This window comes from Ochotona curzoniae, unplaced genomic scaffold (genome assembly GCF_017591425.1).
Source record: "Ochotona curzoniae isolate NIBS_2020 unplaced genomic scaffold, NIBS_Ocur_1.0 contig_2688, whole genome shotgun sequence".
In the NCBI taxonomy this organism is placed as follows: Eukaryota; Metazoa; Chordata; class Mammalia; order Lagomorpha; family Ochotonidae; genus Ochotona; species Ochotona curzoniae.
This window is the reverse complement of record NW_024465553.1, coordinates 19,507,283-19,522,527: the sequence shown is the minus strand read 5'-3', so window position 1 is coordinate 19,522,527 and position 15,245 is coordinate 19,507,283. Positions and strand designations below refer to the sequence as shown.

Below are 15,245 nucleotides of genomic sequence, written 5' to 3'. Positions count from 1 at the left end.
TATCCTGTTGGTGGTCTTTTTTTCTCACTGCAGGCATGCTGTTGTATGTTGTGTTTTCTAAAAGTCTGTGCTGCTAGTTTACTAGCTCTAGGTTGAAATGCAAAAATACACTGTAGAATTACTAGATTCCTATCTCTTTCTGGCAGTCATGTTTAGAAGTTCTAATATGGTGTGTGTTGGCAGGCACATCTTGGCAAATGGTGAGTGCCGTGTGGGAGGGGAAGAGATGCCACCCCGGGTAAGGTAGCTGGGCTGCAAGCCTCTGCTGCACATTCGAGTGTAGTGCCTAGGAGATTAGTTTGTCACGTTTTTAAAGAGATCAACAGCTCCAAAGTCATAGATAGCTTTAGAGTTTGCATTATTTTGTGGCTTAGCTTTGCGTGTTAAAAAATTAGATTTGGATTTGCTCAAATATGGTTCAGAAAGAGTAAGCCAAAGCTTCCCTTACTGGCTTACTTTGAGACTGAAGAGGGCTTTCATCCCTTTTGGATTTCACTAAGGTGTGGCAGTGTCGGAGCAGATGGGAGGCTAGGGTTTGAGCTGAGGGTGTGTGGAAACCTCCCAGGCGATTGGTTGCTCTTAATGGTGAGACAGGAAGAACCACCCACGTCTTCCATTTTGGATTTGAGTCACAGCAGGTTTCCTGCAGCTACCATGTGGCTTTCACAAGTGTTGGGAAATTCAATCTTTGGTGAGATTGATGTTTTTATAGATATTGTGCATGTATTTGCAATTATTTTCCCTTTTTTCAATCCACAGGTGAAACTTCAGAATTGAGTCTCCCATAATGCTGAATGTGACCTGATTTCCAAGATTTTTATAAGAAGAATCAAAAGAACTACACAATCAGGTAAGGGTCTAATTTGATTTCTGTTAATAATAAACAAGCAGTTATTGGGCAAAAGTCGTTCACCATACTTCTGGAATAGAAATATAGGTAAGTTATTAAAAAGGTGGCCAGCTAAATTCTCTAGACTTGCATCTGTTTGGTATTTGCAAGTGATTACACTGGGGTTGGCTGTTTAGGACAATTGGAGAAATAATATATAATGGTGTTAACACATATACAAACAAAAAAGGTTTATTTAAAAAGTTGTTTAGAAAACTGAGTTTAGCTCATCCACTATCTCATGTCCAATTGACTAATCTGTCAGTCTGTGTACCCAACCACCCATGTATGTAAAGCTTCAAGACCTGCATAGCTTTTAAGAATAAGTTCTCTTGCTGTGGCATACCAAAATACTTTAATAGGTTGGACATGGAAAAGTTAACAGAAAAATCGATAATCAGACATGGAAAAGTTAACAGAGAAAGATTGGTAATGAAAAATAATTTTAACTGTATAGGGTTAGTAATTTCAAAATGAGTTTTTCCCAGGAGGAGGGAGAATTGTCCATTGAAAACTGAATACCCCCTGTCTCCCCACCCTGGATTATGTAGAATAGCTGCTCAGTGGTGATTGTCATTGTGTTTCTGGATACATGATTAGATTTCACAGTGTTTCTATAAAGCGTGATTTCTATGAACTCTTGGAAAATCCCTCATATTCTTGCGTTGACCCTCGTTTCAACTCTGTAGTATGTAGTAGTTGAAAGTGTGTTTCAGATATGAAATAACATGCTTTTAAAGTAATTATGGAATTTGCCTAATTGATCATGAGATAATAAGTCATTTCTTAATTAGCTTTTTTACTTTAGCATGGTTTCTTTTCAGGTTTGAAATATGTAAAAAGTCAATTTTAAATTATTGATATCCTTTGGGAGAGGGACAGTGGCAATTGAATAAACCAAAAACCATTTTTAGTAATGTATTACAATTCCCATAGCAGATTCTTTTTCCTGTGTTGCCAGATGGCAGATATTTGTTCACAAACTTTAATGTAATGGTAGCTAGCATGCCACTAGAGATAAGGTGGCTGGGATTTATAACAAAAGATGGATGCTGTGTGACCCTATAATCATACCCTTTGCGTTCCTCTTCTTGATGTTGTGCCCTGGTTAGAACTCTTAGGGTCCTCCCCTTCTTCCTAAGCAGTGGCTTTCAAGCTGTTTGGTCTCAGAACACCTATGTTGTTAAATGTGATTGCAGACTTGAGTGAGCACCCCACTGTCCCAGTATTATAGCCATCACTATTCAGTATATCAGTAATTAAAATGGAGACAAAATGTGAACATGAAAATGTAAGTATGCATTCCTCAGATGCAAGTGATGACATTGTCATAATCTGAAAGACATACGCTTGAGAGAATGAGGGCGTAAATTGCCAGTAATGGTAATTTTGAAGGATTTATTGAGGTGTAATTTCTGTACAGTGAAAATCTGCCATCTTAGCATAGGGTTTGTGGCGGATTTTGATTTTGAATGTGTGTAGTTTTTCACCGCAGTGATGATACAGAACATTCCCGGCTCCTCATGCATTCACCTACCCCAGGCCTGGCCCCCTCTGATTTATTTTCTATTCCCCTAGCCTCAAAGGTGACTCTTGGTCATGGTAATTCCTGGGCTCTGGCTTAGTTTTTCTCACCGCTCAAGTCTTGGGACTTGTGCCTCCGCCCTCTGTCCTGACTGAGCAGCTCTCTGGCACTCAGAGTGACTGCATGTCTGAATACATGAGTAATTTTGTAAGACATTTTGTTTATAAGGAGCTTTCCCATATGTGAAGGGTCTTCAAAAAGTCCATGAAGAAATGGGATGAAAGATGTTAACTTAGGTGCAAGTTTAAATTTGAGATCCACACAGTTTTTACATAAGAACATGCATTTTCTGTGAGCTTTTGAAAATCCCTTATATTCTTGCATCATTCTCATTTCAACCATTAGTATGTAGCACAGGTGTTGGACCCTGTTTTCACTTTTTAAAAAAGATTTATTTGTATTTATTGGAAAGGCATAGCAATAAAAGGAGAGACAGATCTTCATCTGCTGCCTCATTTCTAAATGGCCCCAGCGGCCAGAGTTGGGTCAGACCAAAGCCAGGATGTGGGAGCTACCTCCAGGTGTTTGCAGGTGTGAACAGAGGCCCAAAGGACTTGGACCATACTTTGCTGGGAGCTGGATTGGAAGTGTAGCAGCTGGGACTAGAACCAATGCCAACCCTTCAGGTGGAGGCTTCATACACTATGCCACAGTGCAGATACCTGTTTTTCTTTTCCTTCCTCTTCCCCTGCCCCCTTCTCTTTTTTTCCTTCTCTTAAACATGTGTTTCTTTACTTGAAAGTCAGTGTTAGCGGGAGAGACAGGGATTTTCTGTCTGCTAATCCATTCCTGGGTAGCCACAACAACAAGGATGTGCCAGGCTGAAGGCAGGAACCATTAATTTCTTCTGAATCTTCCACTTAATCTCAGGGGCACAACCACTTGGGCCGTCTTCCATTGCTTTTTCCAGGTTGTTAGCAGGAAGCTGGATCAGAAGTGGAGCAACTGGAACAAAGCTAGCACCCATATGTGATGCTGGCATTGCTGGTGGCAGCTTACCCGCTATACTACAATACTGATCCCTATTCTCACTTGTAAAGTAAAAATATTACTTAAAATCTAGAACTCCATTATAACTGTCTAATTGGATAATGCCAAAGAAGCTTACATACTAAAAATAGCTTTTTAAAATTCAGTTTTCCTTGGCTTTTGGGTGTTCTTGTTTTCCTTGGCTTTCGTAAGTTACACAAGTAAAATGTAGTCTTACTGAAATAGATAGCAAGAGAATCATGCAGAATAAAACCTGCAAGTCACTGTTAGTTGCATGCTTCCAATCTTGGTTGTGCACTTAATATAGTTTTGTCTTAACACAGAATCTGATTGTGCCTTGTTTTTTCAAGTAAACATGTCTTAGATGATTCCATATTAGGAAATCTAAATTGTTCTAGTTCTTTTAATAACCATACAATTTTCATAAACTCACACTGATGGACACATAGCCTGTTTTTAATTTTAAAAATACATACATAAATGGAAATGGACTTTTTGGCTTTTTCTTACTAAAACATGCTAATTCTAACTGAAAGACTTATTTCCAAGATATTAGGGGTGAAGGAATTAATGTCTTCCATAGGAAATCATATCTTTTTTTAAAAAAGTATTAATTTTGAAAGTTAGAATATGAATTGATTTTCTCTTCACTGGTTCTCTCCCCAGATGGCCAGGGCTAAGCCAAGTGGAAGTCAGGAGTCTTTTCCCTGTCTCCTGTGTGGGTGGCAGAGGCCCAAGTGCTTGGGTCATCTTGTGCTGGCTTCACAGGCCATTCCATCAGGTGGCAGCTAGGTTGGCAGTAGAGCAGCTGGGACTCTAACCAGGTGCATATGGGATGCTGCATTGCACGTGTAGGCTTTACCTGCCGCACCACAGTGCCAGTCCTGAGAATCATAGCTAAGACTTTACAATATTCTTTTGAAGGCCATGGCCACTCTAGGAAATTACAGGATGTATGGTCTGACCTTTGAGTATTTTGGGACTAGGCCTTCTCAGTTGCTGATGCGTGTGCAGTGGACAGACAGCATGTCCAAATGTACATGGGGGACATGGCAACTAGCTCAACTAGGTCAGCAAAGGATGTTGACTGGCGATCAGAGGATAGAAAGCAGAACAGGTTGGACAGTTCTCCCGGTCAGGCTAACAGCATGTTCCTGGGTCTGTGGATGAATTAAGGTGGAGTTTGCCAACTAGTAGACTTTGGAAAGATTTTCTCAACCCAGGAGCAGTGAAACCAGCTGTGAAAACCACTCAACACCTTTGGAACATTCTTCTCTACACTGGGGTCTCTAAAGGACTGTCCCCCATCCCTGAGTGCTGATAGAGTTTGATAGCAATGAGCGGTCCCCTTCTCTCCCATGACACAGGAGAAGAAAAAAAAGACATTTGTGCCACTACCTTCTTCCATATGTGGTCCTCCCTCTCAACTATGTAAACAGTATTAAAAAAAAATATTCTTGTGAAATACATTAGTCCTCTGTTGAGATTGTTTTCTGGTTTATTGTTTTATACATTTTTTTTTTTGAAAAGTGTAGTGATTGAAATCTTCCATTTGCTGGTTCACTCTTCGGATGTTTTTGATAATTGAGGCCGAGCCAGGAATTCTATACAGGTATCTCATGTGCATGGTAGATGCCCAAACTGTTGGGCCATCTCCACTGGTTTTGCAGGTGTCTTGACAGGGACAAACTGGAAGTAGAGCAGTCAGGCCTTGAAGCTGAGTGGCTCAGGTGGCAGCTTAACCCACTGCAGCATAATGTCAACCCCTCTGGAGATCTTTCCCACATGATATTTATGCGTTTTATTGTTTGAATTTTGTAACACTCTCCATTCACTATTTGAGTAGAATAACTGCTGTGCATATGGCTGGTATGTAACTCCGTAACAGGATTGCTGCTTCCTCGCCCTTCAGCCATACCAGAGATATCCACGCTGAGGATAGGTACAGACTGGCTGAGATGGATAGTTCAACCTCACAGTGGTGGGAAAGAGATGCATATTTGATAGAAACCATACTTTAATTTTTTATCTTTTCTGTTATGTTGGGCAGTAACAACAAGCATAGGTGCTTTCAAGCCCCAGAATCGTGTGGGGCAAACATGGCCGAGCCACAGTGTGCTGTGTATGCCACGTGAGGTATGTTAAGTGATCTTTTGACTTATGAGACTTTGAATTTATGGTGGATTTATTGGAACAACTTTTTGTCATAAGTTGAGCGTCTGTGTTTATGTGCAATAGGCATGGTGCTAAGGACTTACTCTGTACATACATCACCGTCTCATTTCTTCTGGGCAACTTTGTGAGATTGATGGTGGCAACTTGGAGATCAGGTGGATTGCCTGAGGTCAGTTACGGGTTTAGGAGTCAGAGAACTTGTTTCCAGCTCTGATGCTAAGTGGTTTCCAGGATATTGTGGATTGGATATGATATCTTGTGTTTTGACAGAATAGCTTGTAGTTATCTTTAGGGGCAAGTGGTAATTTAACAAATGCAGACAAAAATTATGCTTTGCAATGTCCATTTCCTAGGAAACTTTTATAATAAAGCAGCATACTAATATTAGATAAAAACAAGCAAATTCTGTTTAGTATTTAACAATTTTGGAGTGACAAAGACCACTAAGTAAAGTTGATCTTAATTTTATTTATTAGCTAACAGGGTAAGCATGATAAATAATGCTGTTTTCCAATCTGGGAAAAGGGTGTTAGACTAGGTAGTTCGCATTGAATCATTTGACATGCTGAGTAACATTAATGTAAGAAATATTTTCAGTAACATTCAGCAGTAGTAATCCACTTCCAGTGAATTGGGAAATGGAAATCCAGTAATGCTTCCCCTTGTCTTGAGTAATGAGAACATTTCCAGAAGTTATTTGTTCATGGCAAGTGAGTTTTAACATGATCTTTTACCTTTGATGAAAGCAACTGTAGGCATATCCAGAGTTTTAAGAGTTTTACAAAAGGTCTAGTTCCACAGGTTCCTTGTGTACTCTTGCATTGTAACTTGGACGACAAAACAGCTCTGAGTGGCATGGTTTGGCACCCACACAGTAGTGTCTTAACTCTGTCTCCTCCTGGCATCTTTAGGTTGAAGTATGATAGGCAAATCTCAAAGTTACTGGCTAAATTCTTGTATTAGGAAGAGGTTAAAAAACATGACCTACCACAGTTGAGATTCCTGGTGTTCACTTTTAACAGAAACACTTTTGGCCTACGCACGCTTGGTGATAGACTGACAGTGGCTCGCCCACTGAAGGAACTTGTTCACTGACTGCTACGTCTGGCACCGCAGGCAGGGTTAGACCACAAGAAGCAATTGAGATGTCTTGGCTTTTAGTTGTTTTTAATATGCTTGGAGTCTGATCAAATTAAGGGCAATGGCAGTTTTTTGAACGAAGTTTTATCTTTTCCATCTGTTTTCAGAAGTATGAAATTAGTTGGCTATGTTCATATATAGTATTATGCCTTTTTAAAATAAGATTTATTTTCATTACTAAGTCAGATATAGAGAGAGGAGGAGAGACAGAGAGGAAGATCTTCCGTCCGATGATTCACTCCCCAAGTGGCAGCAGTGGCCAATGCTGTGTAGATCCAAAGCCAGGAACCAGGAGCTTCCTCCAGGTCTCCCACGTGGGTACAGGGTCCCAAGGCTTTGGACTGTCCTGGACTGTTCTCCCAGGCCACAAGCAGGGAGCTGGATGGGAAGCAGAGCTGCTGGGATTAGAACCAGCGCCCACATGGGATCCTGCCACGTTTAAAGTGAGGACTTCAGGCCCTATAATATTATGTCTTAATGCCACCTACTTGGGACTGGCTGCCTCTGTGATTGGCATTCTCTGCTATATAGAGGAATTAACTTCTTTCTCTGAAATTTGTAATTTGTTATATTTTTCTTTTATTCTAAAGGCAAATTTCTAACTTAAAGGATTCAAAAGCACACATAAGTTTTGCTGTATGGACTCTTTAATTTTTTCCTCTTAATTAAATGTATCAACATCACATTCCTTTGACTAGTACTTGTTCTACATTTGTATTTCAGTGTAATCCTGACAAGTTCATTCAAGCAGTGGTTGAACCTAGGTTTAGTGGTATTATGGTTGTTTGGCAGGATATGACCATAAGCACATTTTCGGAACACAGCGTGGCCTGGGGTGATTGTAATGTTGAATTGCATCATCACAGATTACGTTTTAGAGATGCAGGGATGAGTGTGTGGTCACATACATCTTCAGGCAGCATTTGTGGATAGGAAGGGATCTACTCCAAAAACCATTTGTACGGTTTTCCTGCATGTCGCTTAGGCAAGTTGCATTAGTATATAATTAGGATCTTTCTGATTACATGAACTGAGTGGTTTTCCAGGGTTTCCGGATAGTCTCCCACCTAGTGTCTAACGGAATGTGTTAAAATGTTATTTTAAGAGGGAGAGATGAAGCAAGAGCCAGAAACTCTGTCTGGATCTTTAATGGGGGTGGCAGGGGCCCAACTATTTGAGCTGCAGTTGGGAGCAGAGCTGATGAATTGAACCCACCAATTCTGACATGGGATGCATTCACCCCAAGCTGTGTCTCAGCTACTGTGCCAAAGGTGTGTATTTCATGTTACAGCAGGGAGCTGAAGAAATGGAGTAGAATGCCTATGATAGTGGATAGAAGGGCCTTCAGGATATGTTATATATGTGTTAAGACCAATGTAAATATTTTCAAAAAGTTCATTTGTTTGCCATTTGTGGTACTTGAAAGAAATTCATTATATTTGATATAGGACTCACCTGTTTCAGTGGGAGTTTCAACTTTTTGTTAATGGTTAGCATTGCTTGTGTCTTTCATTCATAGCAACCTTGTTAACTTGGTTAAACAAATCAAATGCAGTTAAAAATGCTCTGTGGTCGAACATGACACATTTTTACTGAAAGTGCGCATTTGTAACTTAAATTTTGTTTTTAGCAAAGTAATGTTCAAATGAAACAGCAGTTAGGGAAGAAGTAGATGGCTCAAGAGAAAAATCCTCGCTACGCCTTGGCTGCCTTTCTGCTGATGTTCTTGGGCCGAGTACTTAGGGGTTCTTGTTCTTATACGTGCCAGTGGAAACCTGAAGACAATACTTTGAACTGTAAGCAGAAAGCAGTTTATTTTGGATTGTGCAAGTCAGGTGGAAGGTTATCTTGTGACCCCCCACCCCTCAAACCTAGCTGTCTGAATAACAGAGTGGCAAATGCTAGAGTTTGTAAGCAATTCTGAATGGTTCATTAGGTGGCGGAAAGTGGCTGGGTGAGCTCACCAGATTTTCATGTATGTTATATGTGTTCCTCTTGATGAACGGAAATTGAAGAGATTTTTGACTTCTGAAAACGAGGTTGCTGTTAATGTGCAGAGTCTGAGAGGAGGTCACTGCAGGAATGTGTCCAGCCAATCTGTTGTGACCTGAATCCACCGTCTTCAAGAAACAGCCTTGAAGGTTTTCTTTGCGGTAGAATGTGGTAAAAGTCTGCTTGGGGTGCACCGTTAGCAGAAAACTGAATTGGAAACAGAGGCACTGTGGCCAATGTGGACATTCCAAATGACAGTTTAATCTGATACTGCACAACACTTGCCAAAAAGTTTTAAAACGGTTATGAATGACTGTTGAATTTCATTAAATGCATTTTTGTACTTAATTGAACTTTTTCTGGGTTTTCCTTTCATCTGTTCATGTAAGGTATTATACTAATTGATTTTTCAATGTTAATCTTGCATTATTAGCATAATCTCACATTATTAGATACTTCCTCATGAGATGAACATTTTTAAGTGTTCTGGACTTGCTACAATTTGGGTAGAGGATTTTGGTGGTTATATTAATGAAGGGTCCTGGTCTCTAAATTTGTTGCTGTGCCTCTCGGGTGTTTTGGTGTTAATATTGTGGTGGTCTTACAAGAGGAGTTGGGTGTGACCCTCTTTGTTTGCCCAGGGCTGGTGTTACCTCTTGCTTGAGTGTTTGATAAAGTTCATTAGTGAAACCGTCTGGACTTGGAATTTTCATTTCTGGAATAATTTTGATAACAGATTAAATTTCTTTAAATGATAGAGAGCCATCTAGATTCTTTTTTTCTAACATGTGTCATTGTTGGTAGGGTCTATTTTGGAAGTTCATCCATTTTGTACAAATTTTTGATTTTTTTTTTGGCATATAATGTATTCTTACTGTCACCTTGCAGAAATGTCTATAGGCTCCCTGGTATATGTTCCATTTCTAATATTAATGTCTTTATGTCATGATTGACTTAACTAGAAGTCCTCAGCTTTATTTACTTTTTTAAAAGAAAGCTTTTGGCTTTCTGAATTTGTATTTTGGTTTTAGTTTGCAATTTTTTTAAGGGTAGGTAATTATTGTAGATCTGATTTTTTTTTCTTTAACGTTAAACACTTAAAATTATAAAATTCCTCCCAAGCCCTTGTTTTAGATATATCCCATTCATTTTTGTATGCTTTTTTTAGTTTCCATTTTAACTTTATTATTGACATGTGAACTCTGGGGATTTAATCCCCAAGTTTGGGGATTTTCCTCAATAGCATGTGGCTACTGATTTCTAACTTGAGTCTGTTATGATCAGAGGATATACTTTGTGGGATTTCAGTCTTTTAAAATTTGTTGAATGTTGTGTATAGCACACCAAGTAGACTGTTACGGTAAATGCATTAAATATATCTGGAAGAAATACGTATTCTTGGAATAGAGTTAGGTTAAAGTAGTTGATAATGTTTAAATATTCAAGCTCTTTACTAATTAGTGTGTTTTTGTTTCATCGAGTCATTTGCTGAGGCAAAATGTTGAAGTCCAGTGTTAACAGTGTCATTGTCCCTTAGCTGTGTCTGGTTTTGCTTCATGTATTTTGAGTTTGTATCAGTCACAATGGTTGTGCTTCCTTTAGGATCTGCCCCTTTTAGAAGGATAACAGGTTACTTTTAGTACGTAACATTCTGTCTTACTGTTTGAGAAGCTCCCCAAGCTCCTGTCTGGCCTCCGACCTCCGACCTCTGACCTCTTGGCTGTTCTTGACCCCGGTTCCGGTGGGAGCACTCTGCCCCACTTGCTGAGAAGCTCTGTGTCCTTCCTCTTGGCTCCCTCCTGGTGACCTCCTCTCCACAGTTCCCAGTTAGGCTTTAACAGTTTCCAGTTTCCAGTTTGCGGTTGCACGTTGCATTTCTGTCTTTGTGAATTTTTTTAGTATATCTGTATCCTCTCTATCTCCTATTTTTCTTTTCTGTCGTTCTCTTGTCACAATAGAGGTAAGCGTCTCCTCTTTTCATTGTGAGTGGATGTTATAAGTTTATTCACAGTAAGCCTTTTGATTAACACCCTTTCTGCTCACCTAAATATTTAGGATAATGAACACCAATCCTGTATTAGCTTTTGTATACAAAGTAAATAGAAAATGTATGTTTAACCCATTTGAAATCTTGTATTCTTTCTGTAATGCCAGCTGTCCTAAACCACTGGTTGTCAGCATTGGTGGTTTTGCTAAAACCTGCTGGTCAGTAGATCTGAAGGCACCCAGACAGACTTTGGGTGGAACCCGGAGGATGCCAAGTTGATACTATTTTCCCTGTGAGACCAGTGCAGTGTGTTGAGCTGGAAGTCAGTTCTCTCCTGGCTCAGCACCTGTGCATCTTACTGTAGTCTTTCAGCCCCACAGGCTTTTTCTCAGTATGCAGAATGGTGCCTGATGTGGCTCTGGTGGGGGTCTGGGTCTGCTGGCCATTAGGCCTGAAAGCTACTGGACCTGCAGGATACCAAGTTGATACTGTCTTCCTTTGGGGCCAATACAGTGTGTTGAGCCAGAAGTGGGTTCTCTCTCAGCTTAGTGCGTGTGGAGCTTACTGTTGTTCCTCCACCCTCTGTGATGTTACGCAGTACATAAAATGTTGAGCGATGTGGAAGTTTGTGTCTGCTGTTTGTTAGGTGTGGGGGCCACATGAACCTATCCTGGATGGCATGTATAGGATGCCATTGAGCTGGAAATGAGTTCACTCCTCCTGGCTAAACGCATGTGCAGCTGGCTGATGTGCCTCCAGCCTCTCAGCCCTTTCCTCAGTACACAAAATGGTGCCCAATGTGGCACTGGTGGCCATGGGCCATGAAATCCACCTTGTTCCTGCACCTGCCTGTTTGGGCTCTGGTGGTCTGCTTTGCTCATAGTTAAATCAAGCAAATCAGCATGGCCAGTTCTGTGCCTGTGTTCACCTCCTGAGTTTCTGGCAAACTCCCCTTCCCACCTGGCCAGTGGAGGAGCTCTGATCGCTGATGCCCGACCACTGCTGGGCTATCTGGTCACTGCAACACTGCTTCACTGTTGTTGCTGCCTCCCCATGGCCACGGAGCTCCAGGTGCTCATCTGCCATTGCCATGTCCTCTCGTATTTCCAGGGATTGCTCCCTCTCTGCTTCATGCTGGCTAATGATTTTCCGTCTGTTTAAATGTTTCCTTCCTCTATTCTGCCATCTTGTTTCCCCAGCTATTTTGTGTAAAGGTGGTATATTGAGTATATTGCTATATTGAGTCTTTGTAAATTGAAATGGCCATTTTAAATAATTCATTTGAGTACTCATGGTGTAACATTTATCCTGTGCCTTGTATGATAGTCCAGATTCAGTCCTGCATGAAAGTTGACTAGACAGCTGTCTAAGTGCTGTTACATAGGCGTGTTTAGGAACTTAGAGACCTGTAAGTGGTTCATGCTCAAGCTCAAGTGTGCAGATGCTTTTAGACTCTTCTGAAGTGCCTGTGTTATCAGTAAAGAAGTTATAAAAGTATTTTTAAAAGTTTGTGAAAATGGAATTAAGAGGAATTTTTTCTTTATGAAACAGTTTTGAAATCCATGCATACTTGTATCTTGAGATGTCATGTGCCTTCAGTATGTGGGCTCAGTTTATCTGGAGACTAGCACTCCATTGGACTAAGACTATCTCGGGTACATGAGCAAGAAGCTGGATCAAAAGTTGGAGCAACAAGGACTAAAGCTGCTCCTGTAAGGGGTACTGGCCTGGGAGGCATTGGCTTAAGCTGTTGTGTGGAAACATTGTCCCCCTTTTGTAAATATATAACAGAAAAGATCAATAGCCTGAACATGCTTAAGCTTAGATTGTGTTTAAGAAAAGTGAGAGATGTTTGCACAGCAGTTATATAAAGGTGATCCAGTTTTGGAGTTATCAGTAGCCTTAGGAACACCCATTTTGTTCCCCTCCCTTATTAGGAGTCACGAAAGATAGAGAGCTGTATGAGATTGCTCTCATGTTTTCTCTCTGGGTAAGGGTTTTTGGTTAAGAGAAAAAATATCACTTTATGGATGTTACACCAATGTGAGAAGCTCTAGCCTGTTACTGATTTAATTAAAGGGTGCACTCATTGAATAGCAACTACTGAGTGCCCATCCGTGAAGAACACAGCAGCTGGCCGAGTCCCAGCTCCTCTGCTTCTGGTACAGCTTCTCACTAACGTGCCACAGGGAGGCAGCAGGTGACGGATGGCTCTGTGGGTTGGCAGGTTGGTGCCCACCATCTGTGTGGGGAGCTCTGGATTGAGCTCCAAGGTCCGGATTTCTTCCTGGCTCAGTCCAAGGCTCTTGCAGGCTTTTAGTACGTGAACCAGCAGATGGCAGATTTATGTCTCTGTGTCTAAACTTTTCAAATAAAAAAGTAAATTAAAATTGAAAACTCTAGCTTTCTGAAGAAAATGGACATTGACATGATGATGATAAAGTGACAAGTATTCCAAGAGGTGCTCCTGCATTTTAAAGGAGGGAGATGAATGAGGATGAGGGATCACGTGGAAGTGATGCTGAAATAGGTCTTGCAGATTGAGTTGGGATCCGTGAAGGGTTTTGGGATGGAGGCCTGGGCTCGTGTGGGGAGCAGAAAGTTCAGATTTGCTTAGTTTCCAAGTAGCTAGGAGAAAAAACTGTTTCATAATAACATAGTATTTTCGATCCATTATCTTGTATTAATTGTTTAAGTGCTATGTATAATTATTTCTTATTACTGATATTATAACACAAAGAATTAGGGACTACTGCAACATGAAGTTGAGGAACACCCAGGAAATGTTGGACTCCAGGAAATGTAGCAAGGCTGGGAGAAGGTGTATTTGTGTGGGGCTTTGATTCACTGAACACACTGGAAGATATCCTTTCTTACTAGTTCTTTAGGAGAGTTTGAAATAATCTCTCATTCCTCTGCCTGTCCCCGACTTCGTTGCTTTGGAAGTTCCTTTCTCTCTTTTCGGAGGACACTGGTAATTGTTCTTCATTTCTTTACTCTTCGATTACCTTTCCAGGAAGAGGAGACTCCTTGGTGATGCCCACTGCCCTTTGCCAGTTATATCCTCTTTCTATTGCTAGTGTTAGACATGTCAGTGTTGCTGAATAAAGATCCAATACATTTCGATGGATTACAAGGCAGGGTGTAGAATTCTCAGACTGGATCAGGCTGAGGTTTTGCTTTCTGTCTGAGATAGTGATTTACGGTGTAATACTCTGGATCATTAGGGTTCCTGTGACGATGAAGGAAGGAGATTATTCTGGATTTGTGCAAGGTCGGGGCTTTTGGATTTAACCTCAACAGAGTTGTGACACTTGAATTGGCAGAAAGGCCTCGGGGCACACCCAGCCGAGTGCGCAGGAGCGATGGACAGGATCTGTTCCCTTGAAACCCGAGCCTCCAGGCTTTCCTGCTATTCCAGGAGAACATTTTACGGCCCTAGGATATGCCTCCTAATCCATGTTTTTCATTTTATTTTTTAAGTTAGGCAGAAACTAAACGTTTGACAGTTGTGATTTGAATTTGAATTTGCAGTGCGTTTCTCACACCTAGAATATGAGGTTGAGCACTCATGATGCCTATATGGTGGCAAACTGCTGTGGAAGCATGGCCCCATGTGGCCCAAAGTTAACATATCTTGCAGAAAAACTTGAAAGTCTTAAAATGGCAAGTGGCCTCCTATTTAAGTGGGATGTCTTTTGAAGTCAGTATGACTGGATTCCTGTCGGTCTCCTTCAGAGCATCACCGTGGTGGACTATGCCCTGATGTTCCGCTCAGCTTCTGCTCTTTATCTAGAAGTGCTCTGATTCTGATGGGGGGATTAAGGGTATCCAGGAGAGGCAGGCCTAATCCTGCTTACCTAGAGGAGCGCTATTAAGGACTCTTACCACAAAGGAGCGCCTTATATTGTCTGTGGGGGAAGCCTTTCTTGAAGACACAGCTTCCCACAGTTCAAAATGTAACTGCTTTTGAGGCACAGTCCAAAGTACTTAAAAGAAAAATGTGCCTTGCAACTACTGGTGGCCCAAATTAAAACCTTGCTCCCTCAGAAATTGGGGTTAAAATTATCCCTGGTGTTTGTTGGGCAGAGTTAATCTTGTACAGCTTGGGCAAGGTTGGAGCCTACAATCTGACTGGCTGTGATTATGTCCTGTCTTGGTAGTGTGAATGACTTCACTTGCAGGACTGGGGAACCTTTTTGTTCTTCCAAGGGCGGTTGGATTTTTGTAATATCACTTGCCTTTGTCTTGCTCTCTAGGATGTACAATCACACTATCCAACAGAAGAGGCGTGTGAACCTGTATGTAGTTTCCTGGTTGCTGTATTAAGGTAAAAAGAGATGGGATTAATATGACAAGTATATTTAGGGGTAGTCATTGTAAGCTGCCACTTAGGGCTCCTTCATCACATTCCAAAGTGCTGCTTCCGATCCAGCTTCCTGCTCATGTGCGCAGCCTGTGCTGCAGCCGGGGATGACTCTAGTGCT

At 41.1% G+C, this 15,245-nt stretch overlaps 1 protein-coding gene across 3 annotated transcripts in view; it reads left to right on the top strand.

The window, feature by feature from the left end:
* The window catches only part of SIPA1L1 (signal induced proliferation associated 1 like 1), a 291,662-nt gene that overhangs the window by 33,146 nt on the left and 243,271 nt on the right, over positions 1-15,245 (top strand). For all 3 annotated transcript variants that reach the window (XM_040975354.1, XM_040975356.1, XM_040975355.1), the window contains exons 2-3: positions 760-850; positions 15,018-15,088. The gene's annotated coding sequence lies outside the window, so the exon portion shown is untranslated. The remainder of the gene's footprint in view (positions 1-759; positions 851-15,017; positions 15,089-15,245) is intronic.